We start from the raw sequence: 16,156 nt of genomic DNA on the forward strand, positions 1-16,156 counted from the left end.
GAAGCCCAAAGGACACGCCACAGCCTTTGCTTGAAAAGGGAGGAGAGAAAGAGCTGCATTTGGGCACAATACCTGTATTAATTTCATGTGGCATTTCAGTGCCCTGCTTCGAAATGCTGGAAAGAGAAAACAGGGGAGACGGTGGTCTGACTCTGATTTCACATCTCTGCTGAGCACCTAATCTAGACTGATTTCTGGGCCCTTGGACTGGAGTGAACCCCTTAGCTTTATAATCACTTGGCTCTTTCCCTTGGCTTTATAGACACTTTAGCTGCTGCTACTTCCTTCTCCTACATACAAATACACATTTTCTTCAACATTAAAACGCTATTTTCCCTATTAAAACGCTTTCCCTCCTTTTCTTTAACTTCCTTCTGGGCAGAGAAAGGATACCAACCACCCCTAAAAACTAATCAAGCAAAACCAATACATTCATATCTCCTCTTTATAGTGGTGCCAACCCCATGTCATCACAAATCCTGCATTAAGCCAGCACAGTGATGAGATTTGCTTTAAAATCATGAGATTTTAAAAACAATCACTTTGCCTTTTTATCTGCCTTCTGGCTTTTGCACCTAATATTGATATTGGGACACCTGGAGGAAGAGGTGTCTCTTATTAGGCATTTCTCTGCACCCATGACCGCTTGAAAGCTGAGCTAGTTTTGAATTCCCTTGTTGCTTGTCAGTACTGCATTCCTAACAGCAGGTGGCGCTGTGTGACGGTATAAATAGGAGCGTTGGCTGCTGCTGCTGGCCCAGTCTCTCTCACTGATCCAAATGGAATTCAGCTGTGAGAAGCAAACAAGAAAATGGCAATAGGGCAGCCCCCAGGTGAGAATGGCCGACTGGCTACTCTTCCAGCAAGAAGACGGCAGCTGGACATTGTGTACCCTTTGGCTGTGAAGAAGTGGGCTGTGCTCAGGATACCAACATGTTTTGTTGGTCTTTAAGGTGCTACTAGGCTCATCGTTGTTTTACAATTTCCAGGGAGAAACTTAAAATTCAGCAGAGGACTTCAATGCAAGTACCATTCCTTGTAACACGGACACTGTGGCTGATTGCACCATCACAAGTTTACCCCATGCTTTCCTGCAATTTTTTTTCTAGCAGAGTGCAAGGGCAGGAGAAGGGGGGAAAAACTTCCTTCCCTGTGTGGCTCATTGGGCCTTTGTTTACAGGGTGAGACAGAACCCAAAGGGCAGCCTAGGGACTGCTATTTCACAAGCTCTGAACAGGAGGGAGCCAGGAATGCTGTCTGTGGCATGCACCGTCTTCTGTGTTTGTGCAGACTGGGATCCGGTTCTGTGACTGACACTCCTGCTCGTAACTGTTGCTCGTTGAGATGTGTTGCTCACGTCCATTCCAATAGGTATGTGTGCCACTCCAGGGGGCTCCACAGCCAACCCAATGGATCCCGTTAGGATAAAAGCTTTCCAACAATCGTGCATATAGCGTGTGCACATACCTAGTGGACTGTTTGTCAACTGTATGGATAGTGAAGAGGGTTGAATTGTTTGTGGGTTTTTCTGTGGTGCTAAGGAAGGCAGGTGAGAGGACATGTGCCAGCCATTCCCTTTTCAGACCGGTGCACAATCGGAATGGAAGATACCCATTTGAAAGGCAATGAGAAGTCCTGTGGCACCTTAGAAACTAACAAAAATTACAGTATCAGGAGCTTTTGTAGGCAAAACCCACTTCATCAGATGTGATTAGCTGCAGAGGAATAACTGAAATCTAGTATTTTATAACAGGAAAAGGGGGAAAAAATACCTGCCAATTGTAGGGCCAGTGCTAATGAGGCTAATTAAGTGGATTGGAAGTGTATGGGTCTGCATGTAGCTAGGGTGACCGACCATACAGCCCATTTTGCTAGGGCAGTCCCCTTTTAAAGCCCTGTTCTGGCCGTCCCAACTCTTTTTCCAAAAGCGGGCATTTATCCAGTTGGTCTTGCTGACTTTTCCTATTTGTCTTGCCAACTGATCAAAATCCTGCTTTTATCAAAGCAGGGTGCAGTCAGAGAAACATGTGGAGTGGATGAACAAGTGGAGATACCAGCTGGTTCCCCACAACTGCCGACAGCCCAGTGAGGGGTAGCAGTATTTCATCAACAGCCTCAGGGGGGGGAGGGGTGGATTGCTTAAGGAAGTGGCTGGGGGACATGGCCAGTTTTCCCTTTGGAAATATGGTTTCCCCACATGTAGCAGCAGCAACTAACCACTGGAAGAGAGGGGCTAAGTGGAATTTGAGGTTTTGGCCACAGCCCAGTCTGCCTTACAACCACAAGCCCTTGGACACGGTAGGATGCGCCAGCCGCACCTTTTTAATGTCCTAACATCTGCCATCTGTGCCCACCCTACCCTGGCACACCTCAAGCACGCTCCCTCCCATTCCTCTCTGCAGGCTGCTGTGGCTTACAAACAGAGAGAGCTTCTGCACCGTTTCCAGAGTGGCTCTGGCAGCAGAAAGGAGCCTTTCACACACCGAGCTGGGATGGGAACTCTCCAGAGGAGGAAGCAAGGCAGGTAGAAAAATCAAGCAGGTCTCAGGAAGAAAAGGGTTTGGGAGAACAGAGCAGAATCGATGGCCGAGAGAGGAAGAGCGGGGGAAAGAAGTAGGGAAAGTAATTGCCAACATAAGAGATGGCAGGGCTTCCTGAGGGGTTTTCTGTTTGGGGATCATTGGTCTCACTGAAGATTATTATGTGTCCTCATCCTTCAGGCCAGAATATTGGCAGATCTCCTGGTTCTGTAATATGCTGTCCAGTGCCTGCTCTGGGGAATTTGCTACCTCCGGTTAATTGGAAAGTCTCCTCTCCACTCCCCTTTCTGCTTTCTGTCACTATTCTAACAACAATAAACAATCCCTGACCGTTCTGGTGCCCCAGGTGATGGCCTGATCTCCCTGCATGGAGAAGCTGACCCTGACAGCACCATCTTAGAAGAGGGGCTGGTGAGTGGTTGTCAAGGGTTTGGTTTTGTGTCTGCCATCGGCTGCTTTAACCCTGTCTTTGCTTTCCAGTCCCTTTCGAGCAGACCTTTCCCTTTGGATGTGTGATCAGACTGAGCCGTCTGGTCCAACACTCAGATGCTGCTGTTGCTCTGTAAAGTGACTCTGAGACCTCCCGCCCCCTCCCCCCCCCGAGGTACCAGGGAGGGAAACGCCTAGTCAAGGAGACCTAAATCACACCTTGCTCTGGGGATAGACTCACGGACTCCAGTGAGGCTACCTATATTGTTGGATACTTGTCAGTGCGTATTAGGGTGAGACAGGATTATCCCGGTGGAATTTGTAAAAGCAACAAGAGGCGTCTGAAGGAGAGGGACTGGCATTCGATTTCGTTGTACCACACTGCCCTTTACTTCAGTGACTTTAGTTAGTTGGAGATGAGCCAGGCCCGTGAGCAGGAATTTCGGGGGCGGGGTGCTTTTTTTGTAAATGTGGACAGCAAGGGTGTGACTGCAGCCTCTATAGTCCCCCAGGTAAGCGGGGAAATCAGCCCCAGCATTCCCCTGGCCGGCTGCAGCATGTTTACTTTGGGGGACCAAGAGGTGCTTTTGTACACACCCCTGCGTACAGGCCTGGATGAGCCCACATCAGAATTTTGGATCTGAATGCTACTGAACCCTAGGGCTGTTTGCATCGGAGCCAAACACAACAACTCAGGCCCATTTCTAGCCACAAGAGAGGAAAACTCAGACTCATTAATGCATACGCTGAAGTGAGAAATACATTACACCCTCCAATCGCAGAGTCGTTTGGGGTTGTGGTAATTAATACTCTATGAAATTGCACCTACAAGAGACATAACAATCATGAATTGCATCAAGTAGACTATTACTGCACATCATCATACATGGATTAAAGTTTCTAAAGCTCTGCAAAATTTTGCAAGTGACTCGGCTGAACAAGAGTTTCCAGAAGCACTTTCCACTCAGTAACAGATCTTGGAAATAATTAGTTTAGGGATGGATCGATACATGTTAAAAGGACATGCACAAGTATGGTCTATGCATAACTCTGGGAAAACAAACTGTCCCAAATAATTTAGACCATTCTCTATCTGAAGAAGTTTTGAGTGTTTAGCTCTGTAGTATTGCTGCTTAGATCTCTGATTTTTTTTTTCTAGGTGCGCTTATAAGTCTCTTTTTGAAAAACAGAATTCACTCTGTTGAGAGAGACTTCTGATACCCCAGGCTGAATCTTGCTCATGTTGTTGGTCACCTCATTCAGTAGACACAGTATCAATATTAACCATGTTGCCAGAAGTAACTTCACTGGATTCTTTAGATGGGCCACAAAATTATCTTGGAGCTGTACCAAAAACTGCGAAAGCAAAAACCCAAATATCCTAGAGAAAAGATGAGTGTCTATGGTCCGGCAGCCAAAAAAAGATATGAGAGGGCAAATGCTTCCAAAATGTTTAACAAGCAAAATTTTTCCTCTTCGTTTTTCCCACTGACATTCTTCCAGCAGCCTGTGGTTATGGAATCCAGATGTTTGGTTAGCAACTGAATATTAATGTTAAATTGACAGGCAATGGAAGCTGCTTTAAATGTCCTAATTATTACTGGATCCCCATTAAAATATCCCTCCTTTTAGTGACCTAGTCCCAATAGTACACTCAGTGGTGCCATAAATAGTAAAGAAATTCCATGTGGTTAATTCATGCTGGATCCCTGACACTGAAATGAGTAACCAGTAATCAATCCTCTATTTTCTGGCATGTGCCATGACATCACATGAAAATCATGTGCCCTTTGCAAGAGTATGGATGACTTCCCCTGGAGTCCTCAGGTTGGGGGCATGTTATTACTGCCAACCATTGTTTTCAGAAACAACAGCTTGCAGACAAATTAATGAATGATCAGACGTATTGCATAATAGAAGAGTCCCCATTAATACACATTACCACTGAACATATGTTCTTGTAATTTTTTAGTCTGAAATATTTTGATGCTAACTAGGAGTTGTTTATAAACTGATTCCAATTAGCCATGTCTTCTTGCAGGCTATTAAATATTTCAACAGAGTGCTGTGATCCAACCTCCAGTTAAAACTGCAGAATTTGGTCCTCAGTGATTACAAAAAACAATGTGTTTTGGAGAGAAACAATTTTCTGCCACTAGCAGGGGGAGTGAGTTATAATTGAGCATGGATAAGAAATAGCAACCCGGGCGGGGGGAGAGGAGGGAATAACCAAAGAAATCAAAGCCATGTGCCTGTTAGGTTCCTTTCTTTAGGTAGCTTAACAAGGTCATTTCATCCTCCTCTGTGAAGGGCGGGCAGGGCTCATGCTGTTTGATTGTACATTCATGCTAGGCCTATCCCAGATGTGCGGGGATGTACAGCAGCAAAATGCACAGCAGTGTCGTGTGGTCAGCAAGGACTTTCGAGTGGCTGTCTCTAGGGAAGTTAACAGGTAGCCTATTAACATCACCTTTAACGGGTGATGCTTACCAGAGAACAGTTAACCAGTGCCCAGGGAACATTCCCCTGCCTGTGGCCTGCCAGGCTGCCAGCACTTGGGCTGGAGCAATCTCTGTGTGCGGCCCCTTCCCCCTAGTTAATTAGTTAACCAGTTAAATGTTAAGTTTAAAGGGGATTTTACATCTGCAATAGGGTGGTGAAGAAGTCTACAGGGTTGGTTTTGTCGTCTTTGTGGCCCTTATAAGCTTGGATGGGTGACGCAGAAGTGCCCCTCATTTCATGTCTACAGGCAGCTTAGACTGGGGTTGTAGAGTGAGGGTCCAAGAAGTTGTGGTCTATGATCCTGGTGAATGATGTTCAGTGAAGTTACTTACAAGGGGTAGTTTTCACCACTTTGGAGAGCAAAAGAGCTGCTTTCTCTGTCAGATGCTGCCACCATTAAACCGGAAAAGAGAGGAAATGTTCTGTTTAAGGGGCTCTGTGAGGCCAACTCCACGCTCAGCATGGCTTCTGGAGGAGTCCTGCCTTGTTTGCTGTGCTCTGACAGTTTCAGAACGGCAGCTGACTTCGTAGCCGTTCCTGCCACTTACCCTACGGTTGCTCGGGTGGGAGAACGGCCTTGCCTTTCCTTGCAAAAGGATTCACAACATGGCTTGTTTCCTGCTATGAGGCTCAGGGCTCTGTCTGTAGAGGGCAAGCAAAGCATGAAAGATGTGGTTAACCTGTGAGAAGCAAACACTGCCCGTGAAGGACAAGTGAAGCACCGGAAATACCACCGGTTTGTATGCATTTTTTTTACCAGCATTTCTCCCTTAAACTGAAATGACTGCAATGGGAACATTTTAAATCCCCTTTGCTCTCAGGTGAGCCTTTTTTAGCATGGGTTTATATAGAGCAGGTGCGGCCAGCCTGAGCCTGAGCTGAAGCCACAGTTTACCAATGTATGTAGCCAAAGAGCCGCAGTGATTTGTCGGCAGTCCCCGTCAGGTGCCTCCTCTCCCATCTCCAACATATTTTCCCCACCAGCAGCCCCACCGATCAGCTCCTCCTCTTCCTTCCCCGCACCTCCTGCCCACTGCAGTCACCTGTTTCATGGCCCTTAGGAGGCTCTGTGGGAGAGGGAAGGAGCAAGGGCCCAATACACTTGAATCATAGAACCACAGAGCTGGAAGAGACCTTAGAAGCTCATCAAGTCCAGCCCCCTGCTTTAGGCAGGACCAATCCCAACTCAATCAACCCAACCAGGGCTCTGTCAAGCCGAGACTTAAACTCCTCTAGGGATGGAGATTCCACCACTTCCCTAGGTAACCACCCTCCTAGGGAAATAGTTTTTCCTAATATCCAACCTGGACCTCTCCCATCTCAGCTTGAGACCATTGCTCCTTGTTCTGCCGTCTGTTACCACTGAGAACAGCCTCCCTTCATCCTCTTTGGAACCTCCCTTCAGGAAGTTGAAGGCTGCTATCAAATCCCCCCTCACTCTTCGCTTCTGTAGACTAAACAAACCCAAATCCCTCAGCCTCTCCTCATAAGTCATATGCTCCAGCCCCCTAATCATTTTGGTTGCCCTCCGCTGGACCCTCTCCAATGCGTCCACATCCCTTCTAAAGTGGGGAGCCCAGAACTGGACACAATTCTCCACATGTGGCCTCACCAGAGCCGAATAAAGGGGAATAATCACTTCTCTGGATCTGCTGGATCTCTTCTTAATGCAACCTAATATGCCATTAGCCTTCTTGGCTACAAGGGCACACTGTTGACTCATATCCAGCTTCTCATCCACTGTAACCCCCAGGTCCTTTTCTGCAGAACTGCTACTTAGCTGGTTGGTCCCCAGCCTGTAACAATGCTTGGGATTCTTCCATCCCAAGTGCAGGACTCTGCACTTGTCCTTGTTGAACCTCATCAGATTTCTTGTGGCCCAATCCTCCAATTTGTCTAAGTCACTCTGGATCCTATCTCTGCCCTCAAGTGTATCTACCTCTCCCCCCAGCTTAGTGTCATCTGCAAAGTTTCTGAGGGTGCAATCCATCCCCTCATCCAGGTCATTAATTAAAATATTAAGCAAAACCGGTCCTAGAACCAAACCTTGGGGCACTCTGCTAGAAACCAACCACCATTCTGACATCGAGCCATTGATCACTACCCGCTGGGCCCGGCCTTCTAGCCATCTTTCTATCCATCTTACCGTCCATTTATCCAATCCACATTCCCTTAACTTGCTGGCAAGAATATTGTGGGAGACCGTATCAAAAGCCCTGCTAAAATCAAGGTATATCACATCCACTGACTTTCCCATGTCCACAGAGCCAGTTACCTCATCATAGAAGCTGATCAGATTGGTCAGGCACGACTTTCCCTTTGTGAATCCATGCTGACTATTCCTAATCACTTTCCTCTCTTCCAAGTGCCCCAAAATGGATTCCTTAAGGATCCCTTCCATGATTTTTCCAGGAACCGAGGTAAGACTGACTGTTCTATAGTTCCCTGGATCGTCCTTCTTCCCTTTTTTGAAGACGGGCACTACATTTGCCTTTTTCCAATCATCCGGGATTTCTCCCAACCTCCACAACTTTTCAAAGATCATGGCCAAAGGCTCCTCAATGACGTTTGCCAACTCCCTCAGTACTCTCGGATGCATTAAGTCCGGACCCATGGATTTGTGTACGTTTAGCTTTTCTAAATAGTTCCTAACCTGTTCTTTACCCACCAAGGGCTGTCCATCTTCATCCCATCTTGCGTCACTTAGTGCATTAGTCCAGGCATCCACCTTGTCTGTGAATACAGAGGCAAAGAAAGCATTGAGTACTTCAGCTTTCCCCACATCATCTGTCACTTGGTTACCTCCTTCATCCAGTAGGAGCCGCACACCCTCTCTGATCACCTTCTTCTTGTTAACATGCCTGTAGAAACCTTTCTTGTTATCCTTCACATCCTTAGCCAGTCGCAATTGCATTTGCGCTTTCGCCTTCCTGATAACCCCCCAGCATTCTCGAGCTATACATTTAAACCCCTGCTTGGTCATTTGTCCAAGTTTCCACTTTTTGTAAGGAAAAAAGCTTGGAGGAAGAGGTGGAGCCAGGAGTTGAGCACTGGAAAGTTGGCACCTTTCGCTGCATCCCCGGAGTCAGCGCCTGAGCAAGGAGCTGCGTATTAACTTCAGAAGAGCCACAGGTTGGCCACCCCTGACACCGAGCTTCTTGGGTCTCAGTGCTCTGATTTACCATTTCTGTTTTCCTCTGGCTACTGTTGTGCTGGCTCTGAGGTGGTTTTCTGGCTTTGCTGCTGCTGCATTTATGTGGCCTTGTTGCTTGTGTAGTGTTGCCTGTGCTAGAGAACAGAAATTTGGGTACAATAAACAAACACAAAGAGGATTGTGCCAGTACTTGTGATGCTGGACCCTCAGAGACCTTGTAGGTAGGGATGTAAGCAACCAATCGAATGGTTGACCACCCAGTAAGCCTAGGCTTCTCAGGTAGTTGAGTCCCTTCCCCCCTTTGCTGCTTCTGTATCAGAGGTTGCAAGTTGGGGGAGCAGGAGCTGATGCTGGGGGGAGCTGGCTTAAAAGCCTACCAGCTCTTACTACATTTAAAAAGCACAGCCACAGCAAATCCCCTTATTGACCAAACTAGTAATCGATTGAAATTCCATTGACTACTTGATTAGCTTCCTAGCCGCTATTTAACATCCCTACTGGTAGCTTCCTGGCTCCTTACTTTGAACAGTGTGTTTACTGCAGCATTGCCATATAGACTCTGCCTACATTCGAGATTGCACCAGAGCAAGCAGCTAGCATAGATACGCTGCGTTATGGTAAAAACAGGACCTGCACCGTGTGATGAACAGGGATAGATCATGTTGGTTCAGTGTATCTGCCAAAGGGGGGTTGCGGCAGGGTAGTGCAGCTAGACTGGGGGCTTGTGCCAATGGGTAAAAATCCCTAACAGACAAGTGCTAAATCCTGGTGCAGATTAAGCACTCCTGGAATGGATCGCTGACGACACCAGAAATCCCTAGTTCCCCCCAGTGAAAGACTCTGCTGACTGGCACAGTGACAGTTTTGAAGTTGTCATGCACATGATCCCATACTAAGTGCAAAGAGTATTCCCCTGTCTGAGAACTGCAGCGTAAAGGTGGTTATGTGTTTCCTATTCCATCCACTGTGTTGAAAAGAATGCCGTAGAGTTAATCTTTGCAGCCTTGATATGCGTACCAAACCCATGCCAAGATGTTTTCCTGTTCTATGGTTTACACAGAGCATAGACTTTTTATTTGCACATTTAAGAGCTTCTGCAACAAAACCAGAAGCCATAAATCTTCTGGGACAGTTTATTGGGAGAAATAATTATTCTGATAAATAAAGCTCTCTGCATGCATGCCAACTAACAGCCTTTACCATCGCCTCATCAGATATTATTTCACTAACAGTCGCTTGTTAGAGTCTGTCTCCTTTGGGCTTCTACATGTTTTTATGTATGCAGATAGTTCCGTCTCTCTCAGCATGAGAGAAGAACTATATTAAATATAAGCACTTGTAATTCATAATGTCAGTAACATCTGTTGGAGGAACTAGAAACTAAATCAACATATTTTGCTGATTTTTACCCACTTCCCTCAGCCCCCATTTGGGAATCTCATTAGCTGAGGTATGGTTTTTTTCAGTGGCTTCTTTATAGAAGTTAGTTGATGGCGACGTGTTTCTTGACTATTTCTATGTGGGTCTTTCTCCTGTATATTGGGAATCTAAGAGTATGTCTATACTACAATGTGAACCCAGGTTTCAAACTCAGGCTCTAGCCTAACTCCCTTCCATTTACACACAAATTACATTAACCCAGAGCTCAGATGCAAGGTCCCCATGGGAGGAGCGGAGGGTCTGAACTTGAATCAAGCTGGGACCCAGGATTCAAACACCTATGTATTGGCAGTATAGGCACAGCTCCCCTGGACTTGTGTGCTGGGAGCCTGCCGAAACGATCCCACAGTCCTATTGGCTGACTTTCCTTGTCCTCTGGACAGTCCTCTTTGGTGGACAGTAAGGTTTTCTCATACTCCACCATGAACAAAGGGGTTAGAGCGATCACATTTTGGGAAAATGTCATGTGAGTGGTTGGGCTCAGGCCCACATAATGCTGGGGAAGGAGTGGTAACGCTAGTATCAGAGATGTCCTTTTCGCATCCCCTGTTCAAAGTGGCCCTAATTTGGATGTGTTATAAAACTTTGAAACAAAATCTGTTTGCATAGTCTCAGTAGATGCTTGTTAGGACTTGGCAGCTACATTCGCTGAAGATTCTGTCTGTATGGAGAAAGCTCCAGCACGGGATTACAGGGAAAAGAGACGATGGAGAAAAGGGGGGAGGGAGCATGAGCAAAAGATTCTTTGCTCCCTACTGCAGAGGTTTTCAGCCTGTAGTCTATGGTCCCCTAGAGATCCCCTGACTGAGTCTGAGATTTCCAAAAGGGTCTGCACCTCCATTTGAAATTTTTAAGGGATCTGCAACTGAGAGAAGGTTGAAAGGAATTCAGAATTACTGCATCTCATCATTCCTCTGCTGTCAGCAAATATCTGTGAATCCCAGTGGCGAAGTGTCCCGTCTCACTCTAATGCTGGTTCCCATCGAGGACAACAACTTCCTGTTACTACCAGTTCCTCCATTGCCTCAAGTGGCTGAGTTCTGAGTGGTGGAACTAAAGGTCCCAACTGTGCTGATGACCTCTATGGGCGTCAATATGATGCCACATATTTTTTTTCAGTTTCCTTTTCTTTTTAACATAGAAAATTACATACAAACATACTGTCAAGACTGCTAAGGCTGCAAAGTCAATCACTCAAACTTCACGAAAAGCCACAGTGTGTGTGGCCCCATGCCTGATGTACTGCACACTAGTCATACCCTACACTGAATACAGAATGGTTGCTTTCTCGTGTGCTGTTCTATTATGCTCATCAGTAGAGTATGAGTGCTTCACACACAATAATGAATTTATTTTTACAATACCCCTGTGAGATGAAGGGGTATTACCACAATGAGGTATGTAGTAATAAATAAATTGCCAGCTGTCTCAATTTATAACTGCCAGATATGAGCTAAGAGAACAATTAAAAATTATTTCCCAGGAAATCAATGTGTTTTTTTTAATTTCTCTTGAGTTTTAACAAACAGGATTCATTGATGTATTTTAAAATTTGGAGAATAGAAAAGTACCTGCTATTGCCTCTACCAGTATGTATCAAGGCCTAAAAAGTGTACTGACAATATGGGGAGCTGGGCCAAGATTTTTTTAAAAATGCTTGAATTTTTATGTCCAGTTTCAGACTCCTCAGAGTCCTGATTGACAGAGGGCAGGTGCTCAGCACTGAAAAGAAATCCTGAGAACAGTGTCTCAAATTGGATGCCCATAACAGAGACACCTCAAAGCAGAGGAGGTTACGATCTTTGAGCTGAGTGTCCCTGTGGGTGCTCTACTTATGGTTAAGGTGCTTCCCAGCACCTTTGACCAGAGATTTTACAGCAGTGCTCCCTTCCTCCCAAGCCTGGCTCACACAATATCTACCTCCCTGAGCTGTCATTGGTTGAGTAGCACATGCACAGCTCAGGGCTCCTCAGTTCTTCTCTACAAAGGAGTAAGATTCTATTCTGAAATGGTGGGGAGGAGGATGGGTAGAGGAGCATCTAGAAAAACATCAGTTACTGTGCAGGTGAGTAACCTCCTCTTCTCCTTCAAGAGATGTCCCAGTGGGTGCTCCACTTCTGGCGACTGTGTCCCTTAGGATGGTTGGGACTTTGGAGGAAGCAAAACGGCTACGTACATGACCGCTGTGGCCATTGGGAAATAGATGATGTAGTCTTACATATGCTCTCCCAATGCTAGGGCTGCCCCCAACTAGAACTATTTGCGGTGTCAACAAACAGAAAATGCCCCAATTTTTATACCAGGGTTGGATGGGGGACCAGCTCCTGTGGAGATGCTGTTCCTCTCCTGTGGACTGGATTTCTCATGTATGCTTTCCCCTTGATACCCTTGCTGAACAGGAAGATCAGGAAGAACAGATCCAACATAATCCCAATAGCACCTTGATGGCCCAGATAACCATGGCACCCGTTTGTGACATGCATGTCCGTCAAACCTCCGATTCTCCTGCCACTCTTCCCCCATCTCCTGTTTTAACAAAGGGGCCAAATACTTCATCCCAACACAGACCGCCTTTACGTATGGGTATGGCTACTCAACGGTTTTCTCATGCAGAGTTAGCATGCTCCAGACCAATCAGGACAATCCTCTCACATAGTAGGACATAGAGCACCCACAATACATACAAACACAAACGGAAGAGGCTCACAACCTGGTGCATGAGGAAACATACTTCTCTGACTTCCTCTCATCTTCCTGTCATTCTAGATTACCTACTAGAACTGAAGTGATCCAGTTTTTCTACTAGCTCCATCAATCTCCATCCGGCTGCCATAACTGCATTCCATGACAAGGTGGACAGTAACGCAGTCTTTGCCCACCCAATTGCTAAAAGATTCATAAAGGGCATCCAGTGCCTATACCCAGACATAAAACCACCCCTGGGATCTGTATCTAGTACTCAGCACCCTCACACATAAACCCTTTGAACCACTAGTCACCTGCTCTATCCTCCATCTGTCCGTGAAAACAGTCTTCCTAGTAGCTATTACTTCCACCAGAAGTATAGGTGAACTCAGAGCCCTCATGGCTGACTACATTCTTTAGAGACAAAGTCACACTCCGCACTCACCCCAAATTTCTCCCAAAAGTACACTTTTCCTTTCATCTCAACGAACCCATCCACTTACCAATATTCTTTCCCAATCCACATGCGAATGCCTTTGAAGCGACCATGCACACTTCGTACAAAGGGCCCTGTCCTTCTACCTTGACAGACCTACACCTTTCACACAGGAACCTAAGTTATTTGTGTCCACTGTGCAGAGATCACACAGTAAAGCCATCTCCTCCCAGAGATTTGCCACATGGATCACCAACTGCATATATTTATGCTACCAATTGAAACAAGTCCAGCCTCCTCCAGCTACCAGGGCACACACCACACATGCTGTTTCCACCTCCTACTCAATGTACTCATATCAGACATTTGCAAGGTAGCTACATGGGCATCATCTCACACATTTGCTAAACATTATGCACTTTTACTTTAAACCTGCTAAAGTGTTATCCTGTAGCATCAAACCGTCACAGAAAGAAGCGTTCTTTCACTGAACAAGGACCTGGCTTAGAATAAGGAAAACAGTGTTATCAGAACGACTGTCTCTCTCTTGGTTCTCACTCTAAAGTTTCTGCTTAGGACATCTAGAAAGCCATGCCTCCTGAAACAGAAAACAGTATACATAGCCTCACATGCAGCAGGGCTATGTCTACACTGGCGAGGTTTGGTGACAAAAGTGCCATCGATATGCAAAAGTGGCCAAAAGTGAAAACGAGTCAAACCAGTTTTTCTGCTTCCCATAGTCAACATGACATGGCCACATTGCTAGCGCCCTGACAACAGATAAGAGCAAAGCACTGTGGGTGAGCATCCCACAGTGCATTACTGTGTAAGGCAGAGCTGATCCCTGCGCTTCTTGGGATTCCTTCCTAGCTCTTCCAAGCACACAGCAGTCTCTTCAGCCCCCTACCCACATAGCAGTGGTTTGCCTGCTGCTGCCTTTCTAGTATAGGGAAGAACTGAAGCATTCCAATTATTTGTTCTTTGTTCCCTAAATGGAGCAGCTCACTCAGCTGTCAGACACTTCTCAGAGATGAGAGAGGGGAGGGGTTCATGCCTGCAGGACAACAGAGAACACAAAACACTGAGCACAGCCATCAGGGCAGGCATTGTGGGATACTGGCAGAAGGCAGTTCTCTTAACAAAACAAACAACAGAGTCCACACTGGCTCTTCGCTGACAATAAAGGGAGGAAAAAAGACAAAAATCTCTTGCAAGGGTAGAAGTTTTTTGTCGCCAAAACAGGGTGTCTCCATTGTAGTATAAACACTTTCACTGATTTATCAACAAAAGGCAATTGTTGGCAACAAAATGTGCCAGTGTAGACAAGGCCACGGCTACATGATAGTCTATTATCATTAAGTGTAAGGCTAAGAGTTTGTGGCTCATAACATTTCAAAGGCTGGCGCAATTTTCTCTTTACAAATGAAGTTGAATGTAAATCTAGACTAAAGAAAGCAGATCCCCCAAAAGCTAGTGTTAATTACCTCAAAAGAGATTTCTTAAGCACTTTTTGAAAATTGGTTACATTTGTGAATGTCAAATGTAGACTTCATTCAAATTATCTTCAGTCTGCTTAAATACCTAATTAATCTATCATGCTCTCCTAAGCTACAGAGCAGAGAATGAGTTATAATTTGTGAGGGACAATGATTTCATGACACTGATGAAGAAGACTGAACTCTCAAACTCCATTAGGGTGAATGAATCACAAGGTTTTCCTCATGAGTTAATTAGAAAGTCATTTTTCCTAATGTAATGAAGTTCTGTCTTTGATTCTGAGATTGCTGCCGGTTGTCAGATTTATTATATCTCCAGATGGTCTGTTTTTTCTCCAAAGTTTTCTTATGTTATAAGGTGAATTTTATAAGTATATAAAATATTAGCTTCTCTACTTTGATTAGCAAATTTCCCAGAGTTATAGTTCACTTATTTTTAAAAAGAAAAAAGGTGAAATTCTCTCATTTGGAAGTGATGTGCTGTGATTTAAAGTGTGAGAAGAGGCTATCAATTAATATGGTCAGAGGATATTAAAGATAACCCTGACTAAATATTAGAATTACTGATTTTAAAAGTACAAATTCTTTTTAGCCAGCTGATCATTGTTCAGACCATTTTTTTGTATATCTGCTACCTTTATACTGTCATATGTGGGCAGCATGGTATTTTGGGCTTACTTCTACTCTCAAACTGAAACCCCACAAAGACATTCCAGAGAGTCTGGGTCATGCCCTCTGCAGTTATGCATGAAGAGCTGGAAAAATGGCCCAGATTTGTTGGAAGTTTGTGGAATCAAGCCAAAGCCAAAATTGCACCCCCTTCCTTCCCTCAGATCCAGTGTAAGCTCCTGTTCAGGACCTCTGTGTGTTTGAACTCTGTAGATTTTAATGAGGTGTAGCTGGGGAGGAGGATGGCTTCTCAGGAGAGCTGCTTTTCACAGTGTACTCCCCCTCCACGTGCACAGGAATTTCCCTCATGAGATAGTAGTCCCAGTACCGCACTCTTACAATCTCCTTTCCAGGAGGTTTAGAGACCTGGGATTTGAACCAATAGGAGCCTGACCATGGTAGGCAGTTTTATAACAATGTAATGACAGAGGTGGTTTTATGTGTCTCTTTTTTCGCAGTGCTGCCAAATCCTGTGATTTTTATCTCAAGTCCTGCAATATTTGGTGTTTTTTCTTAAAGCCCCAGTACCTGGAGTTCCGTGATTCTATGAGAGTCTCAGCTTTCATTAAAAAAAAGTTCCCTTTTTAGCTCTCAGTTTTGCCGAGAAAATCTTGATAGTGTGACCCCTCAAGGTTCAAAGACTAGAAGGCAAATGTAAAGACCCCCAAATTCATCATTTTTGAAAATGTTTGAACATGTGGGGGTTGTAAATCCTGCTGGAGTGCATGCTGGCTAGATTCTTGGCTATAATCCCTTTGCAGATACCTTGGTAGAAAGAGGTCTTTAGGAGATATTTGAATATGGA

This window comes from Pelodiscus sinensis, chromosome 10 (genome assembly GCF_052426305.1).
Source record: "Pelodiscus sinensis isolate ZL-2025 chromosome 10, ASM5242630v1, whole genome shotgun sequence".
Taxonomy (NCBI): Eukaryota; Metazoa; Chordata; order Testudines; family Trionychidae; genus Pelodiscus; species Pelodiscus sinensis.